We start from the raw sequence: 16,882 nt of genomic DNA, 5'->3' as shown, positions 1-16,882 counted from the left end.
ACGGCTAGAAACGATGGGAGGCGAAGTAGAGGAATGAGCAATCACAACAAATTTCATGAAATTCGAAGCGAATAAATCTCATGAAACATCTTCATCTCTGGATGTTCCATCGTTTTACCTGTGTAGACAGGTGGCTTAACGGATATAAGCCAGAAATGAACCGCTTCAAGCAGAAAGGAACCAACCCACATAAGCTGTTGGCAAATTTAACTGAGCAATTTCATTTTTTACATGAAACGCTTGTGCGAATTTTTTTGCAAATTTCAGTGAATTTCCTGCTCAGTACGAAGCAAATTCCTTAAAATTTTTAAAGGAATCCGCACAATGTTTCTCTTGTAATAAATTAAATTGCCTAGTTAAATTTGGCAATGGCTGATGTTGCTTGGTTCCTTTCTGCTTAACACGGTTGAAAAAGTGGTTCGCAATCGGAAAGTGAAGTCCAAGACGTCTACTTACACTGTTCCTCATTTGGCTGAAAGCAGTTGACGGCGCGGCGCGGCGGACAGTAAATCATTTCATGGCCGCGTTTATTCGGGAAAATCGGTCGTCGGATGGGACGGAGCAAATGAATCGTTTCCGCAGATGGATAACCCGATAAAAACTGCATTTTTTATTCATGATTCCCGATGGCTCCAAGAAGGGCGGACTTGATACTTACTTCCGCACTCTGCTGCCTCAATCAATGGATTTTCGCCATTTTTCTGCTATCGGACAGAAACTCCCAAGTTGTCAATTCGTGTCTCAAATTCATCGAAAAAATATCGGATTACAGACGGAATGGACTATGTTTGCAGGGTGTCTAGCATCAGGAGTTTAGATCAATCAGGATTTAATCCCGATTTCATCAGGATTTGAGAAAAAATCGGTCGTAAAATCAGGATTTGAGGAAAGTCGGCCGTCCGATCGGATTTTTTTATCTAGCTGTTTTTGTCAAGTCACATTCGCTTAAATTTTCTCTACAAAAAATCAGGATTTGAAAAAAATATGAAATCAGGATTTAGCAGTCAAAAATCAGGAAAAATCAGGACTCCATCAGGATTTCCCAAAATGAAAAAAAAATCTAGACACCCCGGTTGGGCTCTAAAGAACCACTGCAGTGAGGAAAAGTAACAGACATTTTGTATTAGTATGGGAAGTAGAACACAAAGTAAGCTAAAAACGTGCGGTTACTGTATTTACGGTTGGTTTTTCTTTGGGTTACATTTACCAAATCTTTGGGCCGAAAATTTGAAAGCTCGTCAAGAATGAGGCACGAGCCGCCAAGATGGAGTCAGGATTGCGTTGGGAAGCAAGAGTATGTACATTACTGCTGTGCTGAGGAAGAACGCCGTATGAACATTCGACAGTTGCCAACTTTTCCTGTATAAAACGCATATTTTTAAGAAAAGTTATGCATATTTTTCCTTGAGATTTTTTAGTTATTTTAGATTCAATGACGAACAAAATGGTCTGAAAAATTGGGAGAAAAATATTTAAAAATTTCTTAATAAATTCGTACTTTATCAAAGGAAACATGGCAACGTCTGAAAGTTCATACGGCGTTCTTCCTTAGCATGGCAGATTAGTTTAGCAGGATACTTTCTTCATCCCCAGATGTCTCCAAGTAAACCACGGTTTTGGTTTGGTCCATTTAAACAAAAATTGGTTCCATAAACCGAGTCCTTTTCGTTGACCCGACCAAAAAGTAACTCAGAGTAGGCATAAACACTGAAACTTTTATCTGTCTACGTGTCTATCCAGGAGGAACTAACTTGTGGCTCCTTCGTGTCAAATGTAAATCTCGGATTTTTAGCATAATGGAACCACACCATCTCCGCGTATTTGTCCAGGAGCTCTGCTGTGCCAGGGCTCAATGTTGAAATTGATAGACGCTTTTGAGGCGATCGACATAAAAGACGGAGGGAAAATGGGGCGATCCTATCGGAAATAGCGGGTCGTTGCAATGGACAAAAGAGATAAGTACTGGACTAACTAACGGCAACCGACAAGAGACACAATCAGTCTCTCATTTTCCTTCTTATAAGAACCACCCCCTTAGTCTATAAGAACCACCTGTTTCAACCAATAGGATCGGTCCATACTCCCTATGTCTTCTTTGTCTATCGCTTTATCTATCATTTTCAATAATCAGCCCGCTGCTTGGCCTAAATTTTGCAGCAGTAAGAGGCTATTTGAACGTATTTACGCTAAAAGGAACTATGCGCATAGGGATTGTGTGTATCATAGCTCCTTTTTAGCATAAATACGTCCATTTCAGACTCGGTGCCGCGGTCGCGGTCGTTTCCCGGAACTCAGCCGCTTCGAAGCTGAGACAAGGCACTCTTTCGGCTGCTTTCTTTTTACACCAAATCATTTGTTCATGTCATTCGTTTTCCTGTTCAGATCGCTGCTTGGGGTTTTTATGGACGAGTGAGAAAAAGTGGTTTCTTTAATGCAAAATGTACCTCGTCCGAATAGAAGTGGCATATCCAAGGCGAGAATCGGATTACACCCTCCAATAAGTTAGCTTCATTTTTGGCTCATTCTAGAAACAGCATACGTGCTCGTTTTTTTAGTGTCTCTCTCTCTAGATAGGTGCTTTGATAGATGAGCCAGAAAGGCTTCTAATCGCGAAATGTAGTTTAATTAATTGCTTATTCAAATTAAACCACGGTCACCGCTGGTCGAAAAGTGAGCGGACCTCTAGAGATTAAGAAGCGGACTTTGAAAGATGATCTGCACTACAGATCAATTTATGTATTTTGTTTGATGGAGCCAAAATCACCTAAGTGCATTTCACGCTTGACAGAAAACTGAACAGCACAATGCAAGGTGTCAACTGGTCCGGAAACAGTACTGATTTTTCGAGGGCGGCCAGGAAGTACTGAAAAAGTACGGGAATTCCCTATAAATGTCCGAAATTTTTTGCTTCATCCCACGGATGTTTTTGAAAACAGCTTGGAAAATATGCTATCCGTTGCGCAATGACTCTTAGCCGCAGTATCTTCCCACTAGATTGAGATTGTGAAGGCAGTCTGTCCTCAGGTCACCAATGAGCTTCGAATTTCCTGGCTACGTCTTTTTTCTCGCAATTTGCCCGTGAATTTCGACAATTTTTTTAATTTTATCACTTGAAGGTACCAAAAAAGTACTGACATTTTCTGCCTATGAGGTACTGAATTTTTTAGATAGGTGCTGAAAAAGTACTGTAAAAGTACTTAATATTTGTCAGCCAGTTTTAACAGACTTCCTTTTTCATGCGACACGATAATCCCGATCTGGGGGCATGGCAGTTTTGAAAACGCCTTCAATTGTGGCGTGATACCTCACGCATATACTTGAGAGTACGAATAGTTGTATCGTTGCGCCTTAGCAGTGCGATGGAAGATGATATTGAAGAGGCCTTCGCGCTGGCCTTGTCAGTTTTCTTTTGCCGCTAGGTATTGCAGTTTTGACCGCATAATATAAGTGTGCTCATGCTAGGATTGCATTCAGTAAATAGATTATTCTTATAGAAGAATTAAAAATGAACAAGCAGTAAGAATAAAACTAAATAACATGAACACAAATCAAAAATCAACTCAAAAGTACCGAAAAAGTACAAAGTTGTTTCTGCTCATGAGGTACTAAATTTTTTTGAAAGGTACCGAAAAAGTATTGTCAAAGTATTACATTTTTGCCAGCCATTTTCAGTAGACACCCTGTAATGCCTCGAAACTCGAAACTAAATTTTTCTCTGACCATCTATAAAACATATATATATATATTTTTTTTTACAAAATTTCAAGTTAGAATGCTGCTTTGTTTACTTGTAAAAAACCAACATATGAGAAGAAATTAGGCGAAGTCCATCGTTAAATCATGCGTTTCTTGTGGGTGTTGGGGAGGGGATTGGTTGGTGTCAGGCCAGCATCACATAACTAACGCGGAGAGTCCAGCGGGCCGATTATTGAAATTGATAGACAAAGCAATAGACAAAGAAGACATAGGTAGTATGAAGCTATCCTATTGTTTGAAATGGGTGGTTCCTATAGACTGAGGGAGAGAATGATTGACTGACTATTGGGTCCCTCGTGGGTTGCCGTTACTTAGTCTATTACCCACTCTCTTTGTCCATTAATTGCAACCCCCCGCTTTCATCAATAGGATCTCTCCATACACCTCGACCTTATCCTTTCTCCTTATACCTTTTGTCTGCTTTGTCTATGGCTTTGTCTATCAATTTCAATAATCGGCCCGCAGGCTTGTCTTATGAGAAAGAGAATGCGGGATAGGGATTAAAAATCGGAAAGATGCCTCTGATAATTTAAAGCCGGTCAGCTGCGGTATCGTGACCTTAATTTAAAGAAGTTGATGGTCAATATCTCTGGTGCCCCATTGACTTTTCGCCGAGCAACGAGAATGAATCGACCGGCAGCAGCGGCCATTCTTCAAACTCTTGAAAGTTAGCTACAGTGATTTTCTTCCATTTAAATGTATGTGAAACAATCGACTCTTGGTCTAAAATCGATATTTTTATTGGATTTGAATGGAGAAAAAACAATGTTGCCGACCTGGTTATTTCCGGTCTCTCTTCGGGTCTTAAACTATCATAAACATGAGTCCGAGGGCCGATTTTGGCAAGTAGTCTTGGTTTCGACTGCAAATCCGCATTTTTCGCCAAAATCGGCCACCAGACCCACGCGTAGATTATTCTTAGACCTGCAAAGAGACCAGAAAAGACCAAATCACGATGCATTTCGTGAAATGCAGACCTTCAACGAGCACTAAGCCTAGATTTGAGGAAATTCAGGGTGGGCTCAGAAACGGCCCTTATTGATCAATACCCTTCCTCTTAACCAGAGGATAAATCTGTAGAAAAATCCCAAAAGTTCATGATCGGGCCTTAAATCCATTCTTTAAAAACTCGATTTCTGAAGTCTCTGCTTCTAGGAAAAGACGGGACGGTAGCTTGGCCGTTGGCGATCTCCTGGATGTAACTTTTTGATGGATCGTTTGAGCACTTTGCATGACGTCAAGTAATGGCTCCGGCTCCGGGAGTGCTAAGTAAACATCTCCGCGTCACTCGTGTTTTCTCACCGGATTCACGACTCTGCTCGAACCCTCCGGAGGTTTTCCTCGTCGACGGCTCGATTCTTGATTCCTTTTCCAATGACCTTCATCGATTAATCGCCTTGCTTCTTAGGAATGTATGGATCCAAATCGAATACCCAATCTGTCTCAAGAACACGATGACAAATTCTAGCCCAGAATCGTGCCCTACCCTAGTAGCAGTGGCTGTTGAGAAAAGTCGTTAAAAACTCGTAAATTAAGAGAACTTACAATTCACTTCAAAACCACTCGAAAATTACATAAAAAACTCTTGAAATATTCGTATTAGGAAACCCTTTTTGGGGGTTTCTTCACACAAAATTGAAGCAAAATTTTAAGTTAATTTTAAGTAAAATCTACGTTTTTTTTTATAAACTTCCTGCGGGCAAAAATGAGGGGAAAAAAGTTGTGAACCGGAAAGTATAAAAGGAAAAGTTGCAGCCCCTAAAAATTGAGGATAGGGTTTGTTGTTTTTCACGTAAATTTTACTTTTTCTTTTAATTAAAATAACGCTATTTTTTATTCAAAAGAACTCCCCAAAAGGGTTTCCTAAAACGAGTATTTTAAGAGTTTTTTTTACTTAAAATTAACAAACTCTTAAAATGTACAAGTTTTTAAAAAGTTTTTTGACAAATTTTTGTAGACTTTTTTTTTAAGAGCCATTGCTACTAGGGTTGTTGTGTAAAATGACGAAGAACAGTCTGTGAAATTGAACGTGTTATTTGCAAAAGGGCGTAGCAGCCAAAAGTGAAGTTCCGAGATAACATCAGAACACTTGATTTCTCCGAGATTTCCTTATTTTTTGGTTCAAAAAAATTAAATGACGTTCTACGTAATGTCTGTAATATGACCACACGGACAAGGGCGAAAAAATTGGACAAGCAATCAATTTTGTTTAAAAATTTCGGCAGATATGCTTTTTTCCCACCAAACTGCTCAGCACAGCTATTTTTATCAGTATCATGACAGTGAAGTAGCAGACGTGTTCGACGATTTGGTCCCATTAATTGTGGTTTTTAATCATGAAAAAGCACCCCGCACTGAAAGAGGTGGCTCGGAACTTACGTTGTTTTTCCTCTGAAGCAAATTTTCAATTTTTTTTTTTTTTTTGAATAAACCCTCAAGGAGCTGTGTCATGGTAGTAGAAGGGCTCCGGAGCATGGTGCGTCCACCCTCAAAAATGAGTACTCAGTCAAGGACTCAATCTCTGAAAATTTGACGGTTACGCCCTTTTTCAAATAACCTGTTCAATTCCGAATCGGAACTGCCCAAAAATTACCTCGCGGTAATTTGGCACCATTGAAACGCAGCCACGATTCTTTTCGCGCGGGAAACAACGAAAACGGTAGTGCTGTCATTTTATTTCATCAAAAGATTCCGAAATAATTCCGACCTATTCCGATTTGCTTAAGCTCCGAGAAAAATTCCGATTTTTTCAAAAATTCCTGGGAAGAATTCCGAAATACGCCCGGATTCAGTTCCGAAGATCGTCAAATTTGATCAAAAAGTCCCTCAATTTGATCAAGTACATGGTCAAACTGGCGAAAAACTGCAAATTTCGAGGAAATTCCGAAAATAGCTAAAAATTCCGGGGACTCAGAAGATTCCGGGAAAAGTTCCAATAATCTAAAAAGTTCCGAATTCCGGAATTGATTCCGGGAAATGGCAGCACTGGACGTTATGACACACCCCCTTCCCCCAAGGCAAACGCACCGGTCGTCTCAAATCTTTTTCCGGAGGCGTGGGGGGGGGGGGAGTGGGGTTCTCGCACCGGAAACGTAGCGGCGGCCGAAGTTAGGGCAGGTCAGTCAGCTGCATGGGAATTGATTTTAGAGGAACTCCGAGTGACGTCACGGCTCCTCTTCACTCCCCCCTCCCTTTCCACGCCTTATCCACCCCTCCCTCCTCCCTTCCTCCCCCGTCATCCTCGGGTGGCCCGGGAACTGCATCGGGACGGACTCGCTCTGAGCCGGAGCTCATTCACCGAGCATTTCAGCGTTTCAGTATTTGAGCATTTGCCATTGAGTAGCCCGTTCGGGCCAGGTTGCCAGTTTGTTGTCCGATGAAATGTGCATGGATATTTCTTGGGGTTTAAACGGAGGAAGCTCTGATTTTCAGCTTTATTTGGCAACAATGCCGGACTAAGTGGCCGCTAATGCGATGATATGTGGATATTTTTCACTGGTTTAGGGGGAAGTGCTAATCTGGCAACAATGTGTTCAGGTCTCGCCCGGGGACTTGGTCCATGCGCCGTCGATCGAACACCACCATTTGGACCGCGTTAAGCAGAAAGGAACCAAGTCACGTCAGCCATTCTACTTAAAAGTTAATGGGGCAACCTAACTTTTTACATAAAACAAGGTGTCTAGCATCCGGATTTTCTCGATTTTACCGATTCTATCAGGATTTGAGGTCAATAAGGATTCAATCCTGATAAAATCAGGATTTGAGGAAAAATCGGTCGTAAAATCAGGATTTGAGAAAAGTCGACCGCCCGAGCAGATTTTTTTATCGAGCTATTCTTGTGAAATTATACATTCGCCTAATTTTTCTCCGCAAAAAATCAGGATTTGAAAAAAATATGAAATCAAGATTCAGCAGTCAAAAATCAGGAAATATTGAGATTTCATCAGGATTTCCCAAAATGGAAACAAACTAGACACCCTGTAAAAACTCATTTTATGTAATGAGAGTACATTAAAATCGTCTGTCGATGTCATTTATCGATGGATGACTCCAATTATCAATCCGCTGTTGGTTGGTCGAAGTTCAGTTGGGCAGATGGAGGAGAACACGATAAAAGTATCTCAATGGTAAAACTGGAGTCACGGTTGAGGAGGTTGAGGTAAAAGTCGAAGAGAGAATAGGAGCTCGACTACGCAGTGGACGCCACGCAGCTGCGCAGGATTCAAGTGAATGAGCGGGGCTTTTGGGAGCGGGAAAGAGATTTTATTGCCCAAGGTCGGGGTCCCCTTACTTGTTGCGTAGTTGCGTGAGTCCTGAACCTGACAAATATTTACGCTCACGCTAATCCACGCTCAAAACAAAATCATTTGTTCAAGGTAATTTCGCTCGTTTGTCGCCCCTGGTTTTTACTCCTACCAGTTTTTTTCATGAAGGCCATCAGCAAAGGAAGTTTGATGCAGAGAGGAAGAGGGGGGGGGGGGGGAGAGACAGAGTCCCCGGGAGACTTCAAAAATTGCGCCGTAATAAGAACGGAGGGGTTCGGAGGACAAGGCGCATAAGTGCAGTTTTTGAGAAAATTGAGATTTAATGATTTCAAGTGAAACTAGATCTAATGTATATTTTGTAAAACATTCTCTCTCAAATTCCAATGTTTAAGCATCAAAAAGTCAGCTTGAACAGGGTGTCTACAAGTCCGGAAAGTCCGGAAAAAGTACTGATTTTTTAAGGGCGGCCCGGAAGTACTGAAAAAGTGCGGAATTTCCGCAATAAGGTCATTTTTGTCGCAAAGAGCGAGAAGTTCAAAATTTTGAAATTTTCCGAATTTCGTCAAATGGAGGTACCGAAAAAGGACTGACTTTTTCTGTTAAGGAGGTACTGATTTTCTTGGGAACGTATACTGAAAAAGTGCTGTAAAAGCACTGATTTTTGGCCAGCTTGTTTTACTAGACAGGTTGTTGAACAGAAAGTTGAACTTTCTCTCCGCCAAAAGGAACCATGTTATTTCGAAACTTCAAACACGTATTCTTCGAAATAGCAAAAATTGCACCTATGCGCCTTGTCCTTAAAGCCCCTCAATTCTCGGTAATTTCACCGCGATGGGTTATTTTTTTCCTGATGTTAAAAATTATTTGAGAGAGAAACGAACGAATCGACATTCGAGAGGAAAGGACGCAAATCCCATTTATCCACATCTTGATGTAATTTTGCACATTTTCTCTGAGCACAGATAGTTGAATTAGTCAGATGTTGATCCTATTGGCGAAACTGGAGAAACTTTTTGTGAGGGGCAAAAGGGCCTCTCATCAAGGATGGGTTGAGGGCCACAGAACAGAAGGGACATTCCATCACGTCCGCTCCAGCTCCAAAAAAAGGTTTGGCGGATTTTTCCAGCGTCAAAGAAGACCCTGGGGGGCCTTCCTTGGAAATTCTGGACAAATTGTATTGTTTTCGAAGCAAATTTGAGTTGTTTCTACTAAAAATTTGATCCAATTACAATGCCAAAGATAAAAAATGTGTGGGGCATTTACTCAGCAAAATCCGGCACATTTCTTTGGAGGGGTCGAGTGGGCGGAAGCCCCCCTTTTTCCGCCGATGGTAGCTCAAGACTTTGGCAGCAGATCTTCAACCTGGATTAAATAGTCATTTTTACATGAGATGCTGCGCTCGCCTCAGTCAAGTTTTCGTGGCTGCTCTTGCATTATTTAATGTACGGAACTTTTGTCTCTTCAATTAACCTAAATAATGCCTATAAATAATGAGAATAATGCATTTCAGTAATTTACAGATAGTGCAGGGCTGAAAACAACTGTCAGCTTTTTTTAACGCGAGAAAATTTTGTTCCAATATTTCTTGAACTTTTAAGCAGTCTGTCTTCCCTTTCTTTTTATTCCATTTTCTTCCAATTTTGTCGTCGTTTTATTTTTACTTCCTTCTTTCTCACTTTTCTTTAAGAGCACGGGAAAACTTGATTTGAAGAGCGTCCTGTGAAATTCCGAGAAAACGGAGCGATGATTATTGTCGATCGGGGGTAACTTGTCCTTTTTTTTATTTTTCATTTCATTTGAGATTTTTTCTATTCTCTATTCATTTATCTACTTTCATTTTGGCTAGTTTAAGTGTGCTATTTCGCCAACTAAGGCCCATCAGATGAAATTAAAGAGAGAAGAGTCGGGTTAGATGTTAGATAGACAGCAGCGAACATTCATGCATCCCCAAATGACAAGATCCAAGACTACCAAATTTCGTTACCAGGGTAACGGATACTGGCTGGGGAGGGATTCGCATTCCGAGATGTTTTGGCCTGTGTATAGCCGTTGTGTCAACCACTAGATCAGCTGAGGTTTTCACCCTGTTCTTTGTTACAAAAATGGGCGGATGCAGATGATCTTGCGGAGCTGAGGTTCCAATTCTTAAGTTCATTAAGTTTTTGGCAAAGACTCCAATATGACGGAAAATGTGTTCAGAATTATGTATTTTCTTAATTTTTTTATTCTCTTTTCAAAAAGTCTTATTTACCTTCTTCATCCACCTCCAATCTGGGGGCCACTACCGGCACACCGGTTGGAAATGGTGTGGACACTGGTAGGTCCGGCATCGAGATATTACGATTAAAGCGCGCACTGTAGTGAACTAGCAATGCGTGAAGTATTCCTGCCTCCTTGTAGGCGCTACTGTGCGCGTCGCGTCGACCAGCGACCGGACTGCGTGTTTGGTGCAATGCGTGAAGTATTCCTGCAGTCTCGTAGGCGCCCATATTTTGCGTTTCGCTCCGGCGACCGGCGGCCGCACTATGTTTTGCGAGATTAGAAACGATGATACAGCATTAGATTTGGAAGAAGCTAATGAAAAAAAGAGAAGATAAGTCCGTGACATTTTCAAAAAAATTACGTTCAGTAGTTTTCCATGTAGAAAATGAAGTATGACAGTAAGTCTGCAACGCCGCAAACTGAGATACGCATTTCTGCAGGTGCACCATTGTTAAAGCGCAAATCCCTGACTCAAGCAAGAACGCCATTGTGATCTCTCTGGCTCCCCTGCTGACTGATTGTTGATATTGATAGACAACGCAATAGACAAAGAAGACAAGAGGGGTATGGAGCTATCTTATCGGTTGAAATGGGTGGTTAGTATAGACGAAGGGAGAAAAATCATGGAGTGACTAAAAGGTTTCTCGCGGATTGCCGTCAGTCAGTCTGATATTTACCTGTTTTGTCTATTGCAACCACCCGCTTCCATCAACAGGGTCTCTCCACATCCTTGTTGTCTTCTTTGTCTATAGCTTTGTATACCAATTTCAAGAATCAACCCGCAGGTCCCTGGACAGTGGGACGGAAATCCACGTAAATACCGTGGATCCGGGCCGAGGAGGGAGGGGGGAGGGGAGGGGGACCAATAGTGGCGATAGACCCCCGATGAAAAATCGAAGTGCAATTATGAACAAGGCTACCGCTAGCGTCTTACACGCTATCTGCCGCGGCCGGGTGTCGACTTGGAGGAAGACCGGGAGTTGCCGTCCAGTGGCGGGGCGTAAATGATCGATTTTCGATATTTCCCCATTTGAAGCTATGGTAAAGAATCGATTGTTCAGGTGTACCCTGTCTATCGATCCTTTTCCACAGGTTTAAATGGCAGGTCAATCGATGTATTGGAAAGCACGCGACGCTACTCGTCGCGTCGTGAGTCGTTTCCCGCTCTATTAATCACCGCGTTTCGGTGTATCTAGTCGTCATGAGGATGGTCACAGCCACACTAACCCCAAGCTCAACCACGGAAGCACCGCACCGACCACCCCGACCCAATGCCCACCGCTCAAGGTCACCGAGGCTCCCCCAACCCCAACGGAGCGCGGAAAAGTTCGAGTCATCAGGAACACATAGCTCCAGTAGGGTGTCCTATTTTGGACGTTGTAAAAAAAAATTGTGAAATCCAACAGAGATACTTGCCAAAAAGTTGTCTCATGGAGAGGAAAAAAGCACGAAAAAATCTCAGGGTCATAGCTAAAGGTTTAGCGGTCTCGCAAGGCACTTAAGTTACCGAAGTTACCGATCTCTTATCTTGGCGATCTTAGCAATGGGCCTGTTGCAAACTTTTGCTAGAGCAAGAATAAGAGTTGTTCCTTATAGATTTTGTCTCAAAAATCACGATTAGTGCATCGGAAAACCCTGAATTACATTCCTAACTTGACAATCTGCGTAAGAAGTTTGCGTTTTTTTAAGTTTTCCGCTTCAAAGTGGACACTTAAGCAGTTAAGCACAGGTGAACATTTTGTTGGAGGAGTCGTTCCATTCAATCCCTGCCTAACATGGCCGCGAGTTGAGGAGAGCACGAGGTCAATCAAGGCGGATATCTATCAACGCGAGAAAAGTGTGAATGTAAACACACCGATTGTTATCAGGTGGTTAGAATCATCGTCCCGTTACATGTGTTTTGGCGAATTGGCGTCGGCTTTGTTGAATATTGCGTGGTATCCTTGTGAGCAGGGGTTGGATAGAATGACTCCTCTCACGAAATGTTCACCTGTGCCGTGGTATCGTTTTTGAAGCGGGAAGCTCGGAAATGAGCACATTTCTTACGCAAATTGTGAAGTAAGAAGTGCATTTCAGACTTTGCCGATGCGCTCATCGTGATTTTTGAGACACTCTCTATGAGTAACAACTCTTATTTTTGCAGTAGGAAAAGTTTGCAACAGGCCCATTTCGCAGGTTTTCTTTTGTAAAATGCAATCTAGCTAGGAAGTCGCACATGGGTATGATGAGCAATTTTCGTAGTTGCCTCTCTGGCTCATCCATGAAAACACGAATCAGTGGCGATGCATGAGTGGTCGATTATCGATATTTCCCTATTTGAAGCTGTGGTAAAGAATCGATTATTAACGTATCCGTTGCCAACACCCTCTTTATCATCCTTTTCATAGGTTTTAATGGCAGATCAATCAGTACATCGCAAAGCACGCCACGCCACTGTTCGATAGATTAAACATGTTCTGCATTACTTTTTATACGAAGACGCGTCTCATGGAGTTGGACTATTACTCCGTCTCGTGAGTCGTGGTCCACTCCAGCTGTCTCGAAAAAAGCTCTGAGCAAACTTTTTGTCGGTCTCCTAAATTAAGCAGATGCTCCTCGGTAAACGAGGACCAATTGGCGATGCACAAATGCAGCCTCATTGTTGTTGTCATTGTCATTGTTGCCAGATATTACTGGAAAATTAGAGCTCTTCTCCCTTCGGACGTATGTACATAAAAAGGAACTAAATCCATTCTAACGTGAGTCCTGTGGTCTGTAAGAATACATGCTGTACAGGACTCATGCCGTATAATAAATATAGTTATTTTTGATTTAAATGTGTCGATCTAAACCCATGTAAAATATCCAAATTTCACTACACAACGTGGCAGCCTCGAGTTTCGTCCCGCGAGGCTCATCCCGAGCTGCGAGTGGCAAAAAAGGCGCTAAAGACCCGGGACCCGGGCGGCGTCACCGAATTCACCCTCAAAATTGGTAATTTTTGCATCAGAGCTCTTTTGACAAAAAAACACAATACCCCTGCAAATCTGAGCAAATTTTGGGCAAAGGCTCTTGAAGCGATTACCCTCTCTAACCCCCCGGCTTAAAGGAGGCCACCGGGACCGGGTTATTTCATTTTTTGTATCAACTTTGGGAGCCATGCCAGACGCTATGGTGACACTGCAGCTGGATCCTTTGCAACCAACTAATGCAATCGAGGTCGATGACTGAGAGTGATTTGGACGCACTTGGGTACATCAAAAAGAACTATATCCATTCTGACATGAGCCGTGAGATCCATAAGAATACATTCATGACAGGGTTCATGTCATAATGAATATAGTTCCTTTTTTATTTAAATGAGTTCATTTCAGAGAAGTTGGGCCCGGGCGGGGGCGGGGGAGCGTGAATCGAGACGGTCGTTTGTAGGCACCCCCTTCCCCCCTCCCCATGCATCGTACCATCACCCTACTTAACTCGGTACTTGACGATACATCGCAATTCACGCCACGCCACTGATCGTCAGGTGAATCTGAGTGTTGACTCCTCAAAGTAGGTAACTTTTACACGTCCAGCGGGGAAGATACCTACGGAGCACTGAGTCCCAACAAAAAGTGGCAAGCCTGCTAGTATAAATGCTCGGGTATGGGTCAGAAACTGTAGTTCCTCATTAGAAAATGGAGTCAATTTGTTTGTGCAGGGACGTAAGCTCTTCCTGAATCCTGAGAACACTCGAACTTGAAGTGGGAAAGTGATCTGTTGGGACGAACAACAAATGGCACAAGTGGAGAGCGCGCGTGTCTCGCAGTCGCCGAGAGGAGAAAGTTGCGTACTTTCGGGTTTTTTCGAGCTTACACCTTATCGCGTTTACACATTTTACTGGTTACAACCAGATTCACAGGTAGCATCGCCGATAAACACGCCCTTATCTCCGCATATTTCCATCAATCCAGTCAAGTACAGCGCCACAGATTTCAGTTGTTTGTCGATCAGGAGCCAGCTAATTCGCCTAAAAATCAAGTCTCAAGAAACTTGAAAACTAAAATTTCGCGTGTAGTAGTTTGAAAAACTGTCAAAATCCCGGATCTCCCGCCACCGCTCTTTGCACGGTCATGACTGTTGAATCGTTGGAATATCTGTGCACGCATTTGTTGAAAAGCAAGCTGTTCGTGTTTTTCAAGTTCGGGAATACATTTTATGTGTTTGGAGTCTGATTTCATGGCAAAGAAATGTTGAGTATTTTTTGCCGCGCCCGTAACTGTATTACAAGTGAGTCTGGCGGCTTTATTTTACTTCTCCAGTGGCGTGGCGTGCTTTGCGATATATCGATTGATCTGCTATTGAAACCCGTGGTAAAGGATCGATAAACAGGGTGTTCGTAACGAGCACCTTAATAATCGATTCTTTAACATGACCTCAAATCGGGATGATAATCGATCATTCACGCTTCACCACTGTGTTTTTCATAATTTTCGGAAAGAGTGAAAGGGATAGCAATAATCTATTTAATTTTTTCTGTGATTAAGCAAAACGGGATTTGGGATTAAGATGTCTACTAATCGTAAATCTTTTGTGCCTTTTTGTACGGATCTGTAAAAGTTTGTACAGATTGTACGATTTTGGAATACGTCCTGGTGACGTAGCTTTCGCTGAAATAAAATTCAATAAAGCAAACGTTTAGTGACTTAATCGTTGAAGGAGTAGCTCGCTATGGTAACACGAACCCTCCTTAGTTGCAAAGAGCCTCCCCAAAAAAGTGATCCTTTTTTGGAAACGCGGGGATTATATCTTAATTTGAGTTGAGTGAAATCTTACTATGACTAATTGTAGGAGCTACAAGTTAATGGTAGTACAAGAAATTGTTTTCTGCCATTCATAATCAGCTGCATTCAACTTGTGTATTTTTTTTGCTCCTCGAGAGCTTAACGGAGCCTGCCGATGTGTAAAGCAGCTAGAAATGGATTCTCTTGTGTTCTTAACCCCCCCCCCCCCCCCCCCCCCAAGTGGCGAAGCGTGAATGATCCGTCATCGATATATCCATCCCCATTTGAAGCTGTTGTAAAGAATGATTAAGGTGTTCGCTGCCAACACCCTGTTTATCGATCCTTTTCCGTGGGTTTAAATGGAAGATCAATCGATGTATTATGCGAATCACGCCACGCCACTGATATCCTCACCATAGAGGTCCTCGTATTATAGGTTGGGGTCCAGATTGTTCTTCAGTGGTCGCTTTCATCAGCCAAAATGATATTTTCCAACGCCTTATTACAAAGCGTGGTCGGTGTAATTTCGACATACAAGTTTCACGGTGGAGGTAATTTCGACAAAAAATCAGCGCGGTCCAAGTAGGTAACTTCAACAGAAAAAGAAAGGTTCTGTTACACGATCAAATTGAGCCATCAAACTGAAGCTCTGATTGGTGGAAAAAGACCTGAGGTGAGGATGCGACCAATAAGAGGCCCAATTTGATGGCTCAATTTGATCGTGTAACTGGACCTTACAATCATGTAAAACAGGATCCAAAAGTCACTGACCACCCCTGTAACTTTTTTCCAAATTGAGATAGAAGTTTGAAACTTTGGGAATGTTCCTCGGTCTAAAGTAGCAACTTTTTGGTCCCCCCAGGCTCCCCCTAAGGGGGGCGAGGGCTAACTTTTTTTTTTCAAATGGCAACCTCCCCTTTGTGATACCTCATTCGAAAGATAATAAAAAAAGAAAATTTTTGGCGCAAACCGCAGGTCAAAATGTTGATTTTTGACAAAATGGCGGCCGGTCAAAGTTCAAAATGGCGGAAATGGCATCTCCGTTTTTTATCGACGGATTGGTCTGAAACTCAGAATCTTTGGGTTTTTTGGGACGAGAAAAACGATTCTGGCATCGGTTTTCCAGAAAAGTCAGTCCTTTTCAAAATGGCGGCCTAGAGCGAGAAGTGGATATTTAGGCTGCTTATCGTTGGATTTGCATGAAACTTGGTATCCGGGGGTATTTCGGCACGAGAAGAACGAATCTTTCATTGGATATCTGAAATTCCGACGAATTTCAAAATGACGGCTAAAAAGTGGCGATAAATCAGTGTTACGGCTGTTTACCAATGGATTTGCATGAAATTCGATATCCTGGTGGTTTTTGGCTGGATAGAAAGAAATCTTTCATTAATTCTTGAAATACTAAATAATCAATATCGCATTTCATGCAAATACATCGGCAAACAGCCGTAAAACTGATTTCTCGCCACTTTCTCGCCGCCATTTTGAAATTCTTCGGAATTTCAGATATCCAATGAAAGATTCGTTCTTCTCGTGCCGAAATACCCCCGGATACCAAGTTTCATGCAAATCCAACGATAAGCAGCCTAAATATCCACTTCTCGCTCTAGGCCGCCATTTTGAAAAGGACTGACTTTTCTGGAAAACCGATGCCAGAATCGTTTTTCTCGTCCCAAAAAACCCTAATATTCTGAGTTTCAGACCAATCCGTCGATAAAAAACGGAGATGCCAAATTTCCGCCATTTTGAACTTTGACCGGCCGCCATTTTGTCAAAAATCAACATTTTGACCTGCGGTTTGCGCCAAAAATTTTCTTTTTTTATTATCTTTCGAATGAGGTATCACAAAAGGGG

The 16,882-nt window shown here is 42.2% G+C and overlaps 1 protein-coding gene across 4 annotated transcripts in view; it reads left to right on the top strand.

The window, feature by feature from the left end:
- The window catches only part of RhoBTB (Rho-related BTB domain containing), a 41,578-nt gene that overhangs the window by 2,611 nt on the left and 22,085 nt on the right, over positions 1–16,882 (top strand). Inside the window, exon 1 of one of the 4 annotated variants that reach the window (XM_019054719.2) lies at positions 14,133–14,493. The exons of 1 other annotated variant lie outside the window; for it this stretch is intronic. The gene's annotated coding sequence lies outside the window, so the exon portion shown is untranslated. Of the gene's footprint in view, positions 1–14,132; positions 14,532–15,464; positions 15,577–16,882 lie in introns of those variants that run through there. 2 more of the 4 variants (XM_019054717.2, XM_019054720.2) reach the window with 2 other exon arrangements.

Source organism: Bemisia tabaci, chromosome 8 (genome assembly GCF_918797505.1).
Source record: "Bemisia tabaci chromosome 8, PGI_BMITA_v3".
Classification (NCBI taxonomy): domain Eukaryota; kingdom Metazoa; phylum Arthropoda; class Insecta; order Hemiptera; family Aleyrodidae; genus Bemisia; species Bemisia tabaci.
Note: the sequence above shows the minus strand (reverse complement) of the source record. Positions and strands in the feature narration are given on the sequence as shown.